The 14485-nt window shown below is 44.1% G+C and overlaps 1 protein-coding gene across 1 annotated transcript in view; it reads right to left on the bottom strand.

The window, feature by feature from the left end:
• The window catches only part of LOC134944607 (serine-rich adhesin for platelets-like), an 82754-nt gene extending 70539 nt beyond the window's left edge, over window positions 1-12215 (bottom strand). Inside the window, exon 1 of the mRNA XM_063933313.1 lies at window positions 12020-12215. The gene's annotated coding sequence lies outside the window, so the exon portion shown is untranslated. The remainder of the gene's footprint in view (window positions 1-12019) is intronic.
• Window positions 12216-14485: the final 2270 nt, after the last annotated feature.

Below are 14485 nucleotides of genomic sequence, written 5' to 3'. Positions count from 1 at the left end.
TTCGTACGAATGCGCAATACAAGATAAAAAAAAAATTACGTCTCTTGAGGTAATGAAGAGCGAGTGCTTAAATTAGTACAAGCAATTGTAAACTTCGAGGTAGTAGGATTGTATGAGCTTCACGCAATTAGGTTAGATAATCAAACAGTTAATAGGACTGGGGCAGGAACCAGTTAGGTTAGTGGGAGTGTTTAGGGAGGAGTTAGCAGACATTTTGTGTGAGGAAGTAATAGGATTCATCCTCTTTCTCTTTGGATTTCCCACCCTCCCTCCCCAAGTCACCTTTTTCCCCCACCCGTTTTTTCTTTTTCTTTGCCGGTTGGGGTTTGTCAACCTATATGTGGCGGGAATGAACGGCAGTACAGTGGCTATTGCGCTGCTGTTTGGAGGTGCGCTCTTTGCCCAGTACATTGTATACTCTGGCCTTCCTTAACGGGGGTCATTGGGCTTGGCTGTCTGGCCGGCCCTATTGTGGTGTATTGGGGAGAGAGTAGAGGGAGCCTCAGCATTTATTGGCGTAGCCAATGAGAGATATAAAGTCATGTCATGGACATGTGTAGCGGCAATAAGATGTAATGTCACTGATGATCTGGCCGTTCTTTCTTACTGCCACCATACCTAGTTTTAAGTATTATAAATAAATAACGGTTGACCAATTTTAATGGCTTTTCAGTGGTCTGTGTCGTTATTTCTAGATAAGTTAAGTTTAGTTAATTTTAGCAGGTAAGAATATTGGCCCTCATTCCGAGTTGATCACTAGCTGCTTTCGTTCGCAGCGATCAGCTAAAAAACCGGCAATTCTGCACATGCGTATAGGGCGCAATGCGCACACGCGTCGTACTTTCACAAAAGCCGATGTAGTTTTACACAAGCACTGCTGATCGTTGAGTGATTGACAGGAAGTTGGTGTTTCTGGGTGGTAACTGACCGTTTTCGGGGAGTGTGTGTAAAAACGCAGGCGTGCCAGATAAAAACGCAGGAGTGGCTGGGGAAACGGGGGAGTGGCAGGGTGTGTTTGTGACGTCAAAACAGGAACTAAATAGTCTGAAGTGATCGCAAGGTAGAAGTAGGTCTGCAGCTACTCTCAAACTGCACAATTTTTTTTGTTGCAGCACTTCGATCCTTTAGTTTGCACTTCTGCTAAGCTAAGATACACTCCCAGAGGGCGGCGGCTTAGCGTTTGCACTGCTGCTAAAAGCAGCTAGCGAGCGAACAACTCGGAATGAGGGCCATTGTGTGATGATGTAATTCGAGCCAAAATCTGCCGATATAGAAAGTTTATGATGGGTTATACTGTGATGTAGTAAGCTGAATAAGTCAAAACGCACTTGTGTTCATAACTGGTTAAATAAAGATGATTCCAAATGTCCGCTTTCTCCTTTTAAATATTATCCAGAAGACTTTGCGGAGAGAAAGAGAAAATACCAACCTATCAGCTTCTGTCACCATACTGGCTGTGTTTTAAAAAAACGACAGAAGCTGATTGGATGGTATTTTATCCCCTCCACTTTATATCTCTCCAAGCTTTGATAATTCTCTTCCTGAATCACATAAGAGCCTATTTATTATTGGCAAAGGTTAAAGAACTGAAGAAGCGGTTGATAAGTCGGGTGCACAAATCAAATTTGTAGAATTAATTATTATAATAAAAAGTAGCTTTTATTGCTTTTTATTAATATTAACACAGTCCCTACTGTAGGACACATACAGCAAAATATAGAGGTTAAAAAATGATACGTACAAACATATAAGTGATAGAGGTTGAAAAAATGGTGTACTTATTTTAATTAAAAAGGTGGGCTCACCACAATAACTCCTGCAACCATATGTTTATAATGTGTGTCATTGGGGCCAAAAAGAACATTTAAATCCGTTAGTATTATTTCTTACCACGGCACATTTATAAGAGTCTTGTTATTTCATACCACGGCACAGTTATGTAAATATGGTGATATATAGTCTGAATTCAGCTAGTGTATTGCTAGGTCTGTGTCTAAATAATACACTTTATTGTGAGAAATTGAATTTTTAAAGCATGACCCATAACCTGAGTAAATCTCTTGCTGTATTCAGATAAATCCTAATCCACACACAGACATAGGGCAATTGAGGATATATGTCAACTTCTGAAAGAATTGGTAGATCATACATTCAGTTCCTATAATTGATCTGAATCATGCTGCATTCAGACTGCAAATGCCGGATCCTACCCGGTAAGACAAACGTGTACTTACCGGGTGGGATCCGGCATTTGCACTCCGCTGCTGGCTTTCCGACCCGGCAATATACCGGGTCGGTTGCCATAACAACGGAGCGCGCAGCAGCAGCAGGGGCGGGGGTGGAGGCGGCGTCGGGAGATGAGCTCATCTCCAGCGCCGCCTCTCCCTATCTTGTGAATGGGAACCGTGTCGCATCGACACGGCTCCCATTCACACCGCACCTGACCCGGTAATCAACCCGGGTAAAACCCTTCTTTTTTACCGGGTTGATTTACCGGGTCAGGCGACCCGCTAAATCGGCCAGTGTGCTTTCACATCGCACACTGACCCGATTCGACACGGCAATATGCCGTGTCGGTACCGGGTTATTTGTGCGATGTGAAAGGGGTATCACTTGGGTCAATTTTAATATTTAAACACAAAGTGCTCATACCAATATCTAAAGTTGTTTATTTTGCAAACAAAAATGTGCTGGTTTTTTAATAAGTTACCAGATATTATACACCATTGTTATATGTGACCTAAATAGATCGGAGCTATACCATATATATTCTGGATTGGGACAGTATTCATATACCAGTAACTATCTGTTCAGTCTGTGGTTAGTGACACATTAATGTTGCTACTTATACCTGTGATACACTGTGTACAAGGCAACAATTGTTGCAATAAACGCTCTTGAAATAGAGTACACAATCTCTACTGCAGCGGTTTTAAGATAGTGTATCTCATGTGAGTGTCTCTATTTTATAGTTAATCTCCATGCTGTGTGACTATACAGAAATGAAGCAATGATTATTTAGATTCCACTTGAGATGTATTGGGATCTCAGGTTGAACAAATTAAACTGTAATCAAGGTTCCAGTTAAAGGTTAATCACGCTGCAAATAAGTGGTATCTCACTAGTGGGGTAACTAATTCCCCATGCAGCTTATTATCCCCTGCTGATTCCCTCTATTCTTATATTTACTCCAGAAAAGAAAAAATGCAAAGATGGCGCTTCACTTCAAAGGTGCAGCAACCAGACAGACAGGACAGTCACCTCAGTCCTTTAAAGTTACTAGAAAGTTCTTGGATTTGCTGTGGTGCGCTCCCTGGGTCAGCTAACGACAGTTTATGGTAAGATCCAATGGCAGGGTACTGTGTTCATCCACCCTTGATCAGCGAGAGTAAGACAGACGTGGGGAAATTCTTATATCTTCTCTCTGAACACTCCACCAATTCACCATCATAGGTATCCCCAAAAAAATAGAAGTTCGCATATAGTGAAATACAATTTTATTCTAATTGGTGTGCAAATTAGCATAAAGTATTCAGTGCAAATAAAGTATTCAGTGCAAATAAAAATTCATGGGGTATAACTTCCCATATATTACATCACATAACCACAATGGGTAGGAATAGCAGCAATAGATACGGTAATTTCAGTGCAAAACAAGTTAATTCATGGGGTATCGCTTCCCACAATCAAATTAGTATACCGCAAAGGATATAAATAGCAGCAATCAATAAAAATAATATAAAAATCCACCACTGATTAGGCGGACCTGCGTACCAGATTTCATGGGGTGTCAACTAGCCCACCCAAATTCGCATGGAAGGTTGCCTCCCGGGATTAGCAGCAACGGTCAAAGCATGCAGGTTCATGGCTGATTTTGCTCCCCTCTGGTCATGGAAGGTCCCTCCAATCAATCACCTGGTGATTGCTGCTATTTATATCCTTTGCGGTATACTAATTTGATTGTGGGAAGCGATACCCCATGAATTAACTTGTTTTGCACTGAAATTACCGTATCTATTGCTGCTATTCCTACCCATTGTGGTTATGTGATGTAATATATGGGAAGTTATACCCCATGAATTTTTATTTGCACTGAATACTTTATTTGCACTGAATACTTTATGCTAATTTGCACACCAATTAGAATAAAATTGTATTTCACTATATGCGAACTTCTATTTTTTTGGGGATACCTATGATGGTGAATTGGTGGAGTGTTCAGAGAGAAGATATAAGAATTTCCCCACGTCTGTCTTACTCTCGCTGATCAAGGGTGGATGAACACAGTACCCTGCCATTGGATCTTACCATAAACTGTCGTTAGCTGACCCAGGGAGCGCACCACAGCAAATCCAAGAACTTTCTTATATTTACTCCGCCACTGTCTCTGCCCTTATATAGCTTGGCAGGTGTAACACTGGTAGATGAATACTACATACACTGATAAGTAGAATATATCCCATGCATATGTTTCCATTTCTAATAAGCTCTATGCTGTATGGGTGTGCTGAATGAGAAAATAATGATTTTGTTCAACATGATGTAAGCTGCAGTCACAGAATAACAGGGGTTAAGCTACCGACAGCGTTTGGAATAATGGTGAATCCTGCTACAGATAATCAATCTCTCATTATTATCATAACTGGTTCCCCATGAACTTTGTTTCAGTAATCCCTGCTGGTTCCCTGTACTGTGATATTCGCTCCACTACTACCACTCATTCCTGACTGATATAGCTCTTTCAGATATAATGATAGTGCTGGCAAACCAATGACTGTTATAATAATCACAACATATGTTATTGCATTAAATATTAGGAGTGTGGTGAGCCCGCCGAAACGCCGACGTGCACGTTTCGCTGTACGGGCAGCTTTAACGAGACTGAAACAAAGTTCATGGGGAACCATTTATGATAATAATGAGAGATTGATTATCTGTAGCAGGATTCACCATTATTCCAAACGCTGTTGGTAGCTTAACCCCTGTTAATCTGTGACTGCAGCTTACATCATGTTGAACAAAATCATTATTTCCTCATTCAGCACACCCATACAGCATAGAGCTTATTAGAAATGGAAACATATGCATGGGATATATTCTACTTATCAGTGTATGTAGTATTCATCTACCAGTGTTACACCTGCCAAGCTATATAAGGGCAGAGACAGTGGCAGAGTAAATATAAGAATAGAGGGAATCAGCAGGGGATAATAAGCTGCATGGGGAATTAGTTACCCCACTAGTGAGATACCACTTATTTGCAGCGTGATTAACCTTTAACTGGAACCTTGATTACAGTTTAATTTGTTCAATCTGAGATCCCAATACATCTCAAGTGGAATCTAAATAATTATCGCTTCATTTCTGTATAGTCACACAGCATGGAGATTAACTATAAAATAGAGACACTCACATGAGATACACTATCTTAAAACCGCTGCAGTAGAGATTGTGTACTCTATTTCAAGAGCGTTTATTGCAACAATTGTTGCCTTGTACACAGTGTATCACAGGTATAAGTAGCAACATTAATGTGTCACTAACCACAGACTGAACAGATAGTTACTGGTATATGAATACTGTCCCAATCCAGAATATATATGGTATAGCTCCGATCTATTTAGGTCACATATAACAATGGTGTATAATATCTGGTAACTTGTAAAAAAACCGGCACATTCTTGTTTGCAAAATAAACAACTTTAGATATTGGTATGAGCACTTTGTGTTTAAATATTAAAATTGACCCAAGTGATTCAGATCAATTATAGGAACTGAATGTATGATCTACCAATTCTTTCAGAAGTTGACATATATCCTCAATTGCCCTATGTCTGTGTGTGGATTAGGATTTATCTGAATACAGCAAGAGATTTACTCAGGTTATGGGTCATGCTTTAAAAATTCAATTTCTCACAATAAAGTGTATTATTTAGACACAGACCTAGCAATACACTAGCTGAATTCAGACTATATATCACCATATTTACATAACTGTGCCGTGGTATGAAATAACAAGACTCTTATAAATGTGCCGTGGTAAGAAATAATACTAACGGATTTAAATGTTCTTTTTGGCCCCAATGACACACATTATAAACATATGGTTGCAGGAGTTATTGTGGTGAGCCCACCTTTTTAATTAAAATAAGTACACCATTTTTTCAACCTCTATCACTTATATGTTTGTACGTATCATTTTTTAACCTCTATATTTTGCTGTATGTGTCCTATAGTAGGGACTGTGTTAATATTAATAAAAAGCAATAAAAGCTACGTTTTATTATAATAATTAATTCTACAAATTTGATTTGTGCACCCGACTTATCAACCACTTCTTCAGTTCTTTAACCTTTGCCATTTAATTGGTTGCATTAGGGTTGCACCCCCAGAGAGGTATAAGGTCTAATCAAGACACACAAATATTGGGGTTTCTATAGGTTAGCCTATTCATAAAAAGTGATATATATAAATACATAGTGTGCAGATGTTTTTTCTCTGTTCTTTTTGACCTATTTATTATTGCAAGAACTACAAAAGTTATCACCGCTAACCTAATCAATAGAAAATCACTGACTAATCATACCGCTACCAGCCAGTGTTAATCTGCGAATGTGTGACCCAGCTATGGGGAAAAATATTACAAAAATATCACAAACAATAAATATTGTAAAACAATTCCAAAATGATGAAGTCCTTTATTAAGTAAAGTACGTTTTAATTCATTACTTCCTGCTAGCGCCACTGAGCAGGGCCGGCGCTACCCGCTCAGCAAAGGGATGCAGTGCAGGTAGGCGCCAGGAAGGAGAGGCGCTTTCCCTGCACTGCATCCCCGCTGCTGCGCCGCCCTGTCCCCCCTGCTGCCGGCTGCTGTGCCTGTCACTGTATGACAGGCAGCGGCGCCGGCAGATTAAAGCCTCCTCCCTCTCTCCCTTTGACATTCTCTACAGTAACAGTTCTCCTCCCCCAGGCGGCGCTGCCATACGCTACCCATTGTTTTCTCCCCGGGCCTCCCCTCGCTGGAATTACACTTGCTCCGCCTCTTTTCCGCCGCGGCCACTCAGACATCCCGAGCTGTGGCATGTGCGCATGCACAAGAAAATAGCAAAGAGGGAGCGCGGCATCAGCGACGCTGAGACCTGAGTTGCCGTGGCGGAGCAAGTGTAATACCAGCGAGGGGAAGCCCGGGGAGAAAACAACAGTGAGCGTATGGCAGCACCGGCTGGGGGAGGAGAACTGTTACCACGGAGAATGTCAAAGGGAGCGCAGTGAAGGCAGCTGAGTCCATCCTGCCCTAACTGATCGGACGAAGGGGGCGGAGCGTCGCAGACGGAAAGGGGCGGAGATTCACGGATGAAAAGGGGGCGGGGCTACACGGAACGAGAAGACTGCAGTACCACAGAGCAGCGGGAAGATCCTCTTCAAATGTAAGTAGTCTCTCTCTCCTGCCGTACTGTGTAAAATGGGTACACTTGCCTGCCGTCAGGGGTGTATCTTCCTATTGGCAAGGATGGCACTCGCCAGGGGCTCCAGCCGAGGAGGGGCGCCATTCAAAGGTGCCACCCGCGGGCAGTAGGTAGATTCACTTTTAGAGGCAGCAGCTAACCCCCCAACCCCGTGTAGTTCCTCACCAGCAGGGATGCCCAGTAATGATCACGGTATGCAGCAGCGGCTGCTGGGGGATGTAGTTTATGTAGAGTTTCTTGTCTGTATTGTGGTGCGGTGCTGGACCCCGGCGCCAATTACAGTGGCTGCTGCTTTCTTTGATCATTAATGGGCATCCCTGCTGTTGAGGAACTACACTGGGGTGGGGGGATAGCTGTTGCCTCTAAAAGTGAATCTACCTAAAAGTGCTGCCTTTAATAGTAAAATCAACATGGGGCATATGTGTGTCTGGCACTGTGAGGGCATACGTGTGTCTGACACTGTGAGGGCATACGTGCATATGTGTGTCTGGCACTGTGGGGGCATACGTGTCTCTGCCACTGTGGGGGCATTTGAGTGTCCGGCACTGTGGGGGCATTTGAGTGTCCGGCACTGTGGGGGCATTTGAGTGTCTGGCACTGTAGGGGCATATGAGTGTCTGGCTCGGTGGGGGCATGTGTATCTGGCACTGTGGGGGCATATTTGTATCTGGCACTGAGGGGGCATATGTGTATCTGGCACTGCACTACTGGGGTCATTATGTGTAACTGGCATTATACTGGGGGACATTATGTGCATAGGACACTATACTGGGGACATTGGTGGTCATTCCGAGTTGTTCGCTCGTTAGCAGTTTTTAGGTGCCGTGCAAACGCTATGCCGCGTCCCACTGGGAGTGTATTTTAGCTTAGCAGAAGTGCGAACGAAAGGATCGCAGAGCAGCAGCAATTTTTTTTTGTGGAGTTTTAGAGTAGCTCAATACCTACTCAGCGCTTGCGATCACTTCAGACTGTTCAGTTCCTGTTTTGACGTCACGAACACACCCTGCGTTCGCCCAGCCACACCTGCGTTTTTCCTGGCACGCCTGCGTTTTTCCGAACACTCCCTGAAAACAGTCAGTTGACACCCAGAAACGCCCTCTTCCTTTCAATCACTCTGCGGCCAGCAGTGCAAATGAAAACCTTTGCTATACCTTGTGTGAAACTACTTTGTTCGTTGCAGTTGTACGACGCGCGTGCGCAGTGAGCCGCATACGCATGCGCAGAAGTGAAGTTTTTTTGCCTCATCGCTGCACAGCGAACGAATGCAGCTAGTGATCAACTCGGAATGACCCCCATTATGTGTAATGAGAACTACTGTGGGTATTGGGTGTAAAGCTGCTAATTGTGTGTGTGCGCATGTGTAGGGGGTGTGATTATATATTTATAGTTTGATGTAATATAAAATTGTGAGGCCACGCCCACTTTCCCAGGAGCATGCGCGCCTTCCCATATATATATATGGGCACTACTGTGTGGCATAATGTGTATAAGGGGTGCTACTGTGTAGCATAACGTGAATAATGGCCCTCATTCCGAGTTGATCGGTCGCAAGGCGAATTTAGCAGAGTTACACACGCTAAGCCGCCGCCTACTGGGAGTGAATCTTAGCTTCTTAAAATTGCGACCGATGTATTCGCAATATTGCGATTACTAACTACTTAGCAGTTTTAGAGTAGCTTCAGACTTACTCTGCCTGTGCGATCAGTTCAGTGCTTGTCGTTCCTGTTTGACGTCACAAACACACCCAGCGTTCGCCCAGGCACTCCCACCGTTTCTCCGGCCACTCCTGCGTTTTTTCCGGAAACGGTAGCGTTTTCAGCCACACGCCCCTGAAACGCCGTGTTTCCGCCCAGTAACACCCATTTCCTGTCAATCACATTACGATCGCCGGAGCGATGAAAAAGCCGTGAGTAAAAATACTATCTCCATTGTAAAATTACTTGGCGCAGTCGCAGTGCGAATATTGCGCATGCGTACTAAGCGGAATTTCACTGCGATGCGATGAAAAATACCGAGCGATCAACTCGGAATGAGGGCCCATGTGCAGTACTGTGCTGTGTAATGTGAGTAAGGCACACTAATGTGCTGTAATTTGAATTGGGGTACTATTGAGTGGCCACACCCCTTTTTTGGCACATGTGCCTTCCCTATTTCAAATAAGGGGGGAGGGCACCAGTCCTTTACTTTGCCAGGGGCGCTCGGACACCTAAATACACCCCTGCCTGCCGTACTGTATAAAATGGGGACACTTGCCTGCCATACTGTATAAAATGGGGACACTTGCTTGCCGTACTGTGTAAAATGGGGACACTTGCCTGCCGTACTTTATAAAATGGGGACACTTGCCTGCCGTACTGTGTAAAATGGGGACACTTGCATGCCGTACTTTATAAAATGGGGACACGCCTGCCGTACTGTGTAAAATGGGGACACTTGCCTGCCGTACTGTATAAAATGGGGACACTTGCCTGCCGTACTGTGCAAAATGGGGACACTTGCCTGCCGCACTGTGTAAAATGGGGACTCTTGCCTGCCGTAATGTGTAAAATGGGGACTCTTGCCTGCCGCACTGTGTAAAATGGGGACACTTGCCTGCCGCACTGTGTAAAATGGGGACTCTTGCCTGCCGTAATGTGTAAAATGGGGACTTTTGATGTTTGTTTGTTTTTTCCCCCCTGTGGTGGCCGTGATGATATCATATGAGACCATGCCCATTGTAATGAGACCACGCCCAAATCAATGAGGCCACACACCCTTGCCGGGAGCGCACCCATGCTTTTTCTATTTATAGCTATGGGGGCGCGCTTATTTTAATGTAAATGGGGGGGCGCATATTGAAATCTCGCACTGGGAGCCAAATTGGCTAGAAACAGCCCTGGACCACATCCTTTTATTCAACGGCGCTGTCCCTTTGTAAAGTATGGGAGGGCGCAAATTTATAGTTTGCAGGGGGGCGCCGAACACCCTAGCACCGGCCCTGCCACTGAGTGTTGTGGGGAAGCGCCACTGAGTGTTGTGGGGATCCTATCCACTGACATGGTCTACCGTTGTCACTGGCACGGCGGTAGCCCTTGATAGAGAAGGAAAGCCTTTCTCTATTTCATTAGACCCAATAATGCCTTTTATGTCGTTTTTTTCACTGATCTACTTTAATGCAGAATGGGAATAATTTGTTTCTGCGTTATTCTCTTTTATTGGATAATTTTGTTTTTAGTACTATATATATATGTATTGTATGTCTTGTTTTGTTATGTACATTTCTGTTAATTGTACCTCCCATGCTGTCACTTTATATTCATTCATTTTAACATCGGAATTATTTACTTATATATCACATTGATTATTTATAATTCATATTAATGTTACTGCACCTTTTTTCAGCACTGTATTATTAAGTTCCTATTACCCTTTTATCTAGTGCATTAGTTGATTGATCAAATGTTAGTGTTCTAATTATAATATGCTTTATTTTAATTGAAACTTAAAGTTTGGTGTGCAGTTTTTTTTCTATGCTTCCTTGCTGGAGTATGGATTATAAATTGGACTGCAAATACTATTTGACTTTGCACCATACTTACCGACGTTCTGGCTGCCCCATGCGGGAGGGGGGAGCCATGTCAGTCAAACAGGGGGTGTGGCCTCATCATGGGTGGACGGAACAGGGGCGTGGATGCGCATTCGTTTCATCATAGCCCCACCCCCTGCTATTCAATGCCGATTACCGGCGTCATCTGCCTCCCCGGACCACCCACATTGCAGGTCGGCTTAGGGATGGGCAATGGTGGAGTTATCCATCGATGGTTACCATCAATGGTACCATCGGTGGATAACCTCGATGGTGGGCAACCATCTGTAAGGGAACCATCGATGGTCCCCATTACATTAGTATTGAGCTAGACACGGGTCAATCAGAGCCCGGGGGCGTGGCTTCATGGCTGTCCAGGGGCGGAGCTATGCTCTGTGTCCCTGACACCCTGGAGAAAAAAATAAAACAAATATTTGATATCTCTTTATCATTGTTGGCGGTAAACCATCTGGTTCTCCCCCATTGATGGTAAAAGTAGTTTCCATCGGTCATAGACCATCGATGAATTTGAATCATCGATAGTCGATGGCCATACGTAGGTCGGCTGAGGGAGGTGCGTGTGGCTGCGGAGGGGATGAGGCGGGATCGGGATAATTGCCTGCCCTTCCGGGGGAAGTGGGAGCCCCCGAACGGCGTCATCGTAGCTCCCCCTCCCTATACAGTGCCTGTTTTCTCTGCACTGTATGGTGGGTGCAGAACCATGATGAGGCCCACAGAACAGGCCACCTTGCTGCTGGCCATGCCCTGGATTTGCGATAACTAGTTTTGTGTGCAGCATTTCTTTGTTTATATATATATATATATATATATATGTATATATATATATATATAAATAAATAAAGATCCAGCAATGACAGCACTCGGAGATTGTTATAGAATATAAAGGTGTATTTAAAAGAAATAACGTTTCGGAGCAGCAAGCCCCGTCCTCAGAATAAACACCACAGTAAAAAGAGAACACACTTACCCACTTAAGTAGAGACCCATACCACCGGTGTCACCGTCCAAGCACTTCCGCCACCACGTCCCATTTCCTCAGGCTGCAAACGCCACGTCATATCCGGGCGCCAGCTCAGCGGTTGCCAAGGGAACAGCCGCATGCGTTCCAGCTATGACCAGCGCTGCGGACCATCACTGACGGGCATACATTACTGGATGAGGGAGGGATCTGCCGGGGGGGAAAGAGAAAGAACGGCACACTGATTAAAAAACATACCATAAATTAAAACAAAAACAAAAACAGAGTAGTGCACCAATAGCGTTACCTGGAAAGGAAATGCATAAACATAGAACCATCCCAGATATAGCAAAACAGAAACATTAGACCTAACATACCCATAGTTAGATTGGCCTATATTAAGGGAAAAATGCAGAACATGTAGGGTTAAGTATAATTTACGCAAGTGTATTCCAATTGATCTTCTCATTGAGACCACCAGGGGAGGTAGTGCCTAACCTGGTGATCCACCGAGCTTCTTTGATTAGTAATGTTTTGGCCCTATCACCACCCCTAAGTGTCACGGGGACATGGTCAATCATAAAATAACGGAGAGAAAAGAATGGCCTGCCTTTTTAAAATGTTTTGCCACAGGTTGGTCAACCAGTTTCCCCTCAAGGGTCAACTTGATTGCCGATCTGTGTGCAGCCATCCGTTCCGAAAATTTCCGAATGGTTTGCCCAACGTAAAACAAACCGCACGGACAAATAATAATGTACACGACGTGGGTGGTAGAACCGGTAAGGACAAACCTAATGTCATACTTCTTCTGACAGTGAGGGTGTTGGAAAGCTTTACAATTAAACATCAGCTGACAGGTAGCACAACCGCTACACCGGTAACACCCAGGGGCTTTGTAATGGACATTGGGGATTTTAGGGACTCCCATACCCGTGATATCAGTTTTAACAATACGATCCCTGATATTCCTACCCCTTCTAAAGGCCATCATGGGTGCAGATTGATTTAACCCCTTAAGATCCGGATCAGTGGCTACTATTGGCCAAAGGGCCCGGGTAGCACGTCTCATAATAGGGTTAGAGGTCGAGAAATCACAGGGAAACGGGATCCTAGACTTGCGTTTCTTACTAACGGGATCTAGTAGCAATTGTCTAGGCATCAACAAAACCTCCTCTTTTTGGGCCAATAAAGGCTCTTTGTCATAACCGCGAGCCAAGAACTTAGAAATAAGTACATCTATTTCACTATTGGTGCACTACTCTGTTTTTGTTTTAATTTATGGTATGTTTTTTAATCAGTGTGCCGTTCTTTCTCTTTCCCCCCCGGCAGATCCCTCCCTCATCCAGTAATGTATGCCCATCAGTGATGGTCCGCAGCGCTGGTCATAGCTGGAACGCATGCGGCTGTTCCCTTGGCAACCGCTGAGCTGGCGCCCGGATATGACGTGGCGTTTGCAGCCTGAGGTGACACCGGTGGTATGGGTCTCTACTTAAGTGGGAACCACAGAACAACAACACTTAACTGCTAAACAGCGCCTATGGAATATGGCAGATGAATAGTTTAAGCATTCCTAATTAGGTACACCTCCTGAGGAAACTGCGCGTGCCGAGAACACTATGTGGAGTGAGCAAAGGAACAATATAACAAAGAAAAAACGGCTGCGCTGTGTGTCAGGAGATGATGTATATAAAGAGAGCTAACATGTGAAAAATTAACAATATTTAATATGATTAATATGATTAAAAAACCAATAAATGAACATGTATGAACCGATCACATGGAATAAAACACACCTTAAAAACTCAGGAATAAAATAAACTCTGTAAGGGCGTTATATGCAGATTCAGGACCCAATATTGGCAAGTGTCCGTTTTCCATAGGCTAAATAGCCATAGCATAAATTGATTGCCAGTAAATGAGCACAGAAAGTTCCATCCCTCCCCGCCGCCGTGTGGACGTGGGCATTGCAGGACGGTTAGTCGGGGACGCCCGACTCTCGCCCAGCCCACTGGAGAGGTAAATACCTTCTACGTATTACATCCAACTTCTGCAAGCACACAGACCATTTGGAACTTTCTGTGCTCATTTACTGGCAATCAATTTATGCTATGGCTATTTAGCCTATGGAAAACGGACACTTGCCAATATTTGGTCCTGAATCTGCATATAACGCCCTTACAGAGTTTATTTTATTCCTGCTGCAGGCAGTCCCCCCTTTTTACACATTGCTGCAGGCAGTCCCCCCTTTTTACACATTGCGGCAGGTATGCCCCCCTTTTTACACATTGCGGCAGGTAGTCCCCCCTTTTTACACAGTGCAGCAGGTAGTCCCCCATTTTTACACAGTGCGGCAGGTAGTCCCCCATTTTTACACATTGCGGCAGGCAGGCACAAGAAAGAAGGAAAGAAGGAAAGAAAGAAGGAAAGAAAGAAAGAAAGAAAGAAAGAAAGAAAGAAAGAAAGAAAGAAAGAAAG

The sequence above is a fragment of the Pseudophryne corroboree genome, chromosome 7 (assembly GCF_028390025.1).
Source record: "Pseudophryne corroboree isolate aPseCor3 chromosome 7, aPseCor3.hap2, whole genome shotgun sequence".
Classification (NCBI taxonomy): domain Eukaryota; kingdom Metazoa; phylum Chordata; class Amphibia; order Anura; family Myobatrachidae; genus Pseudophryne; species Pseudophryne corroboree.
This window is presented reverse-complemented; position numbering and strand designations above follow the sequence as displayed.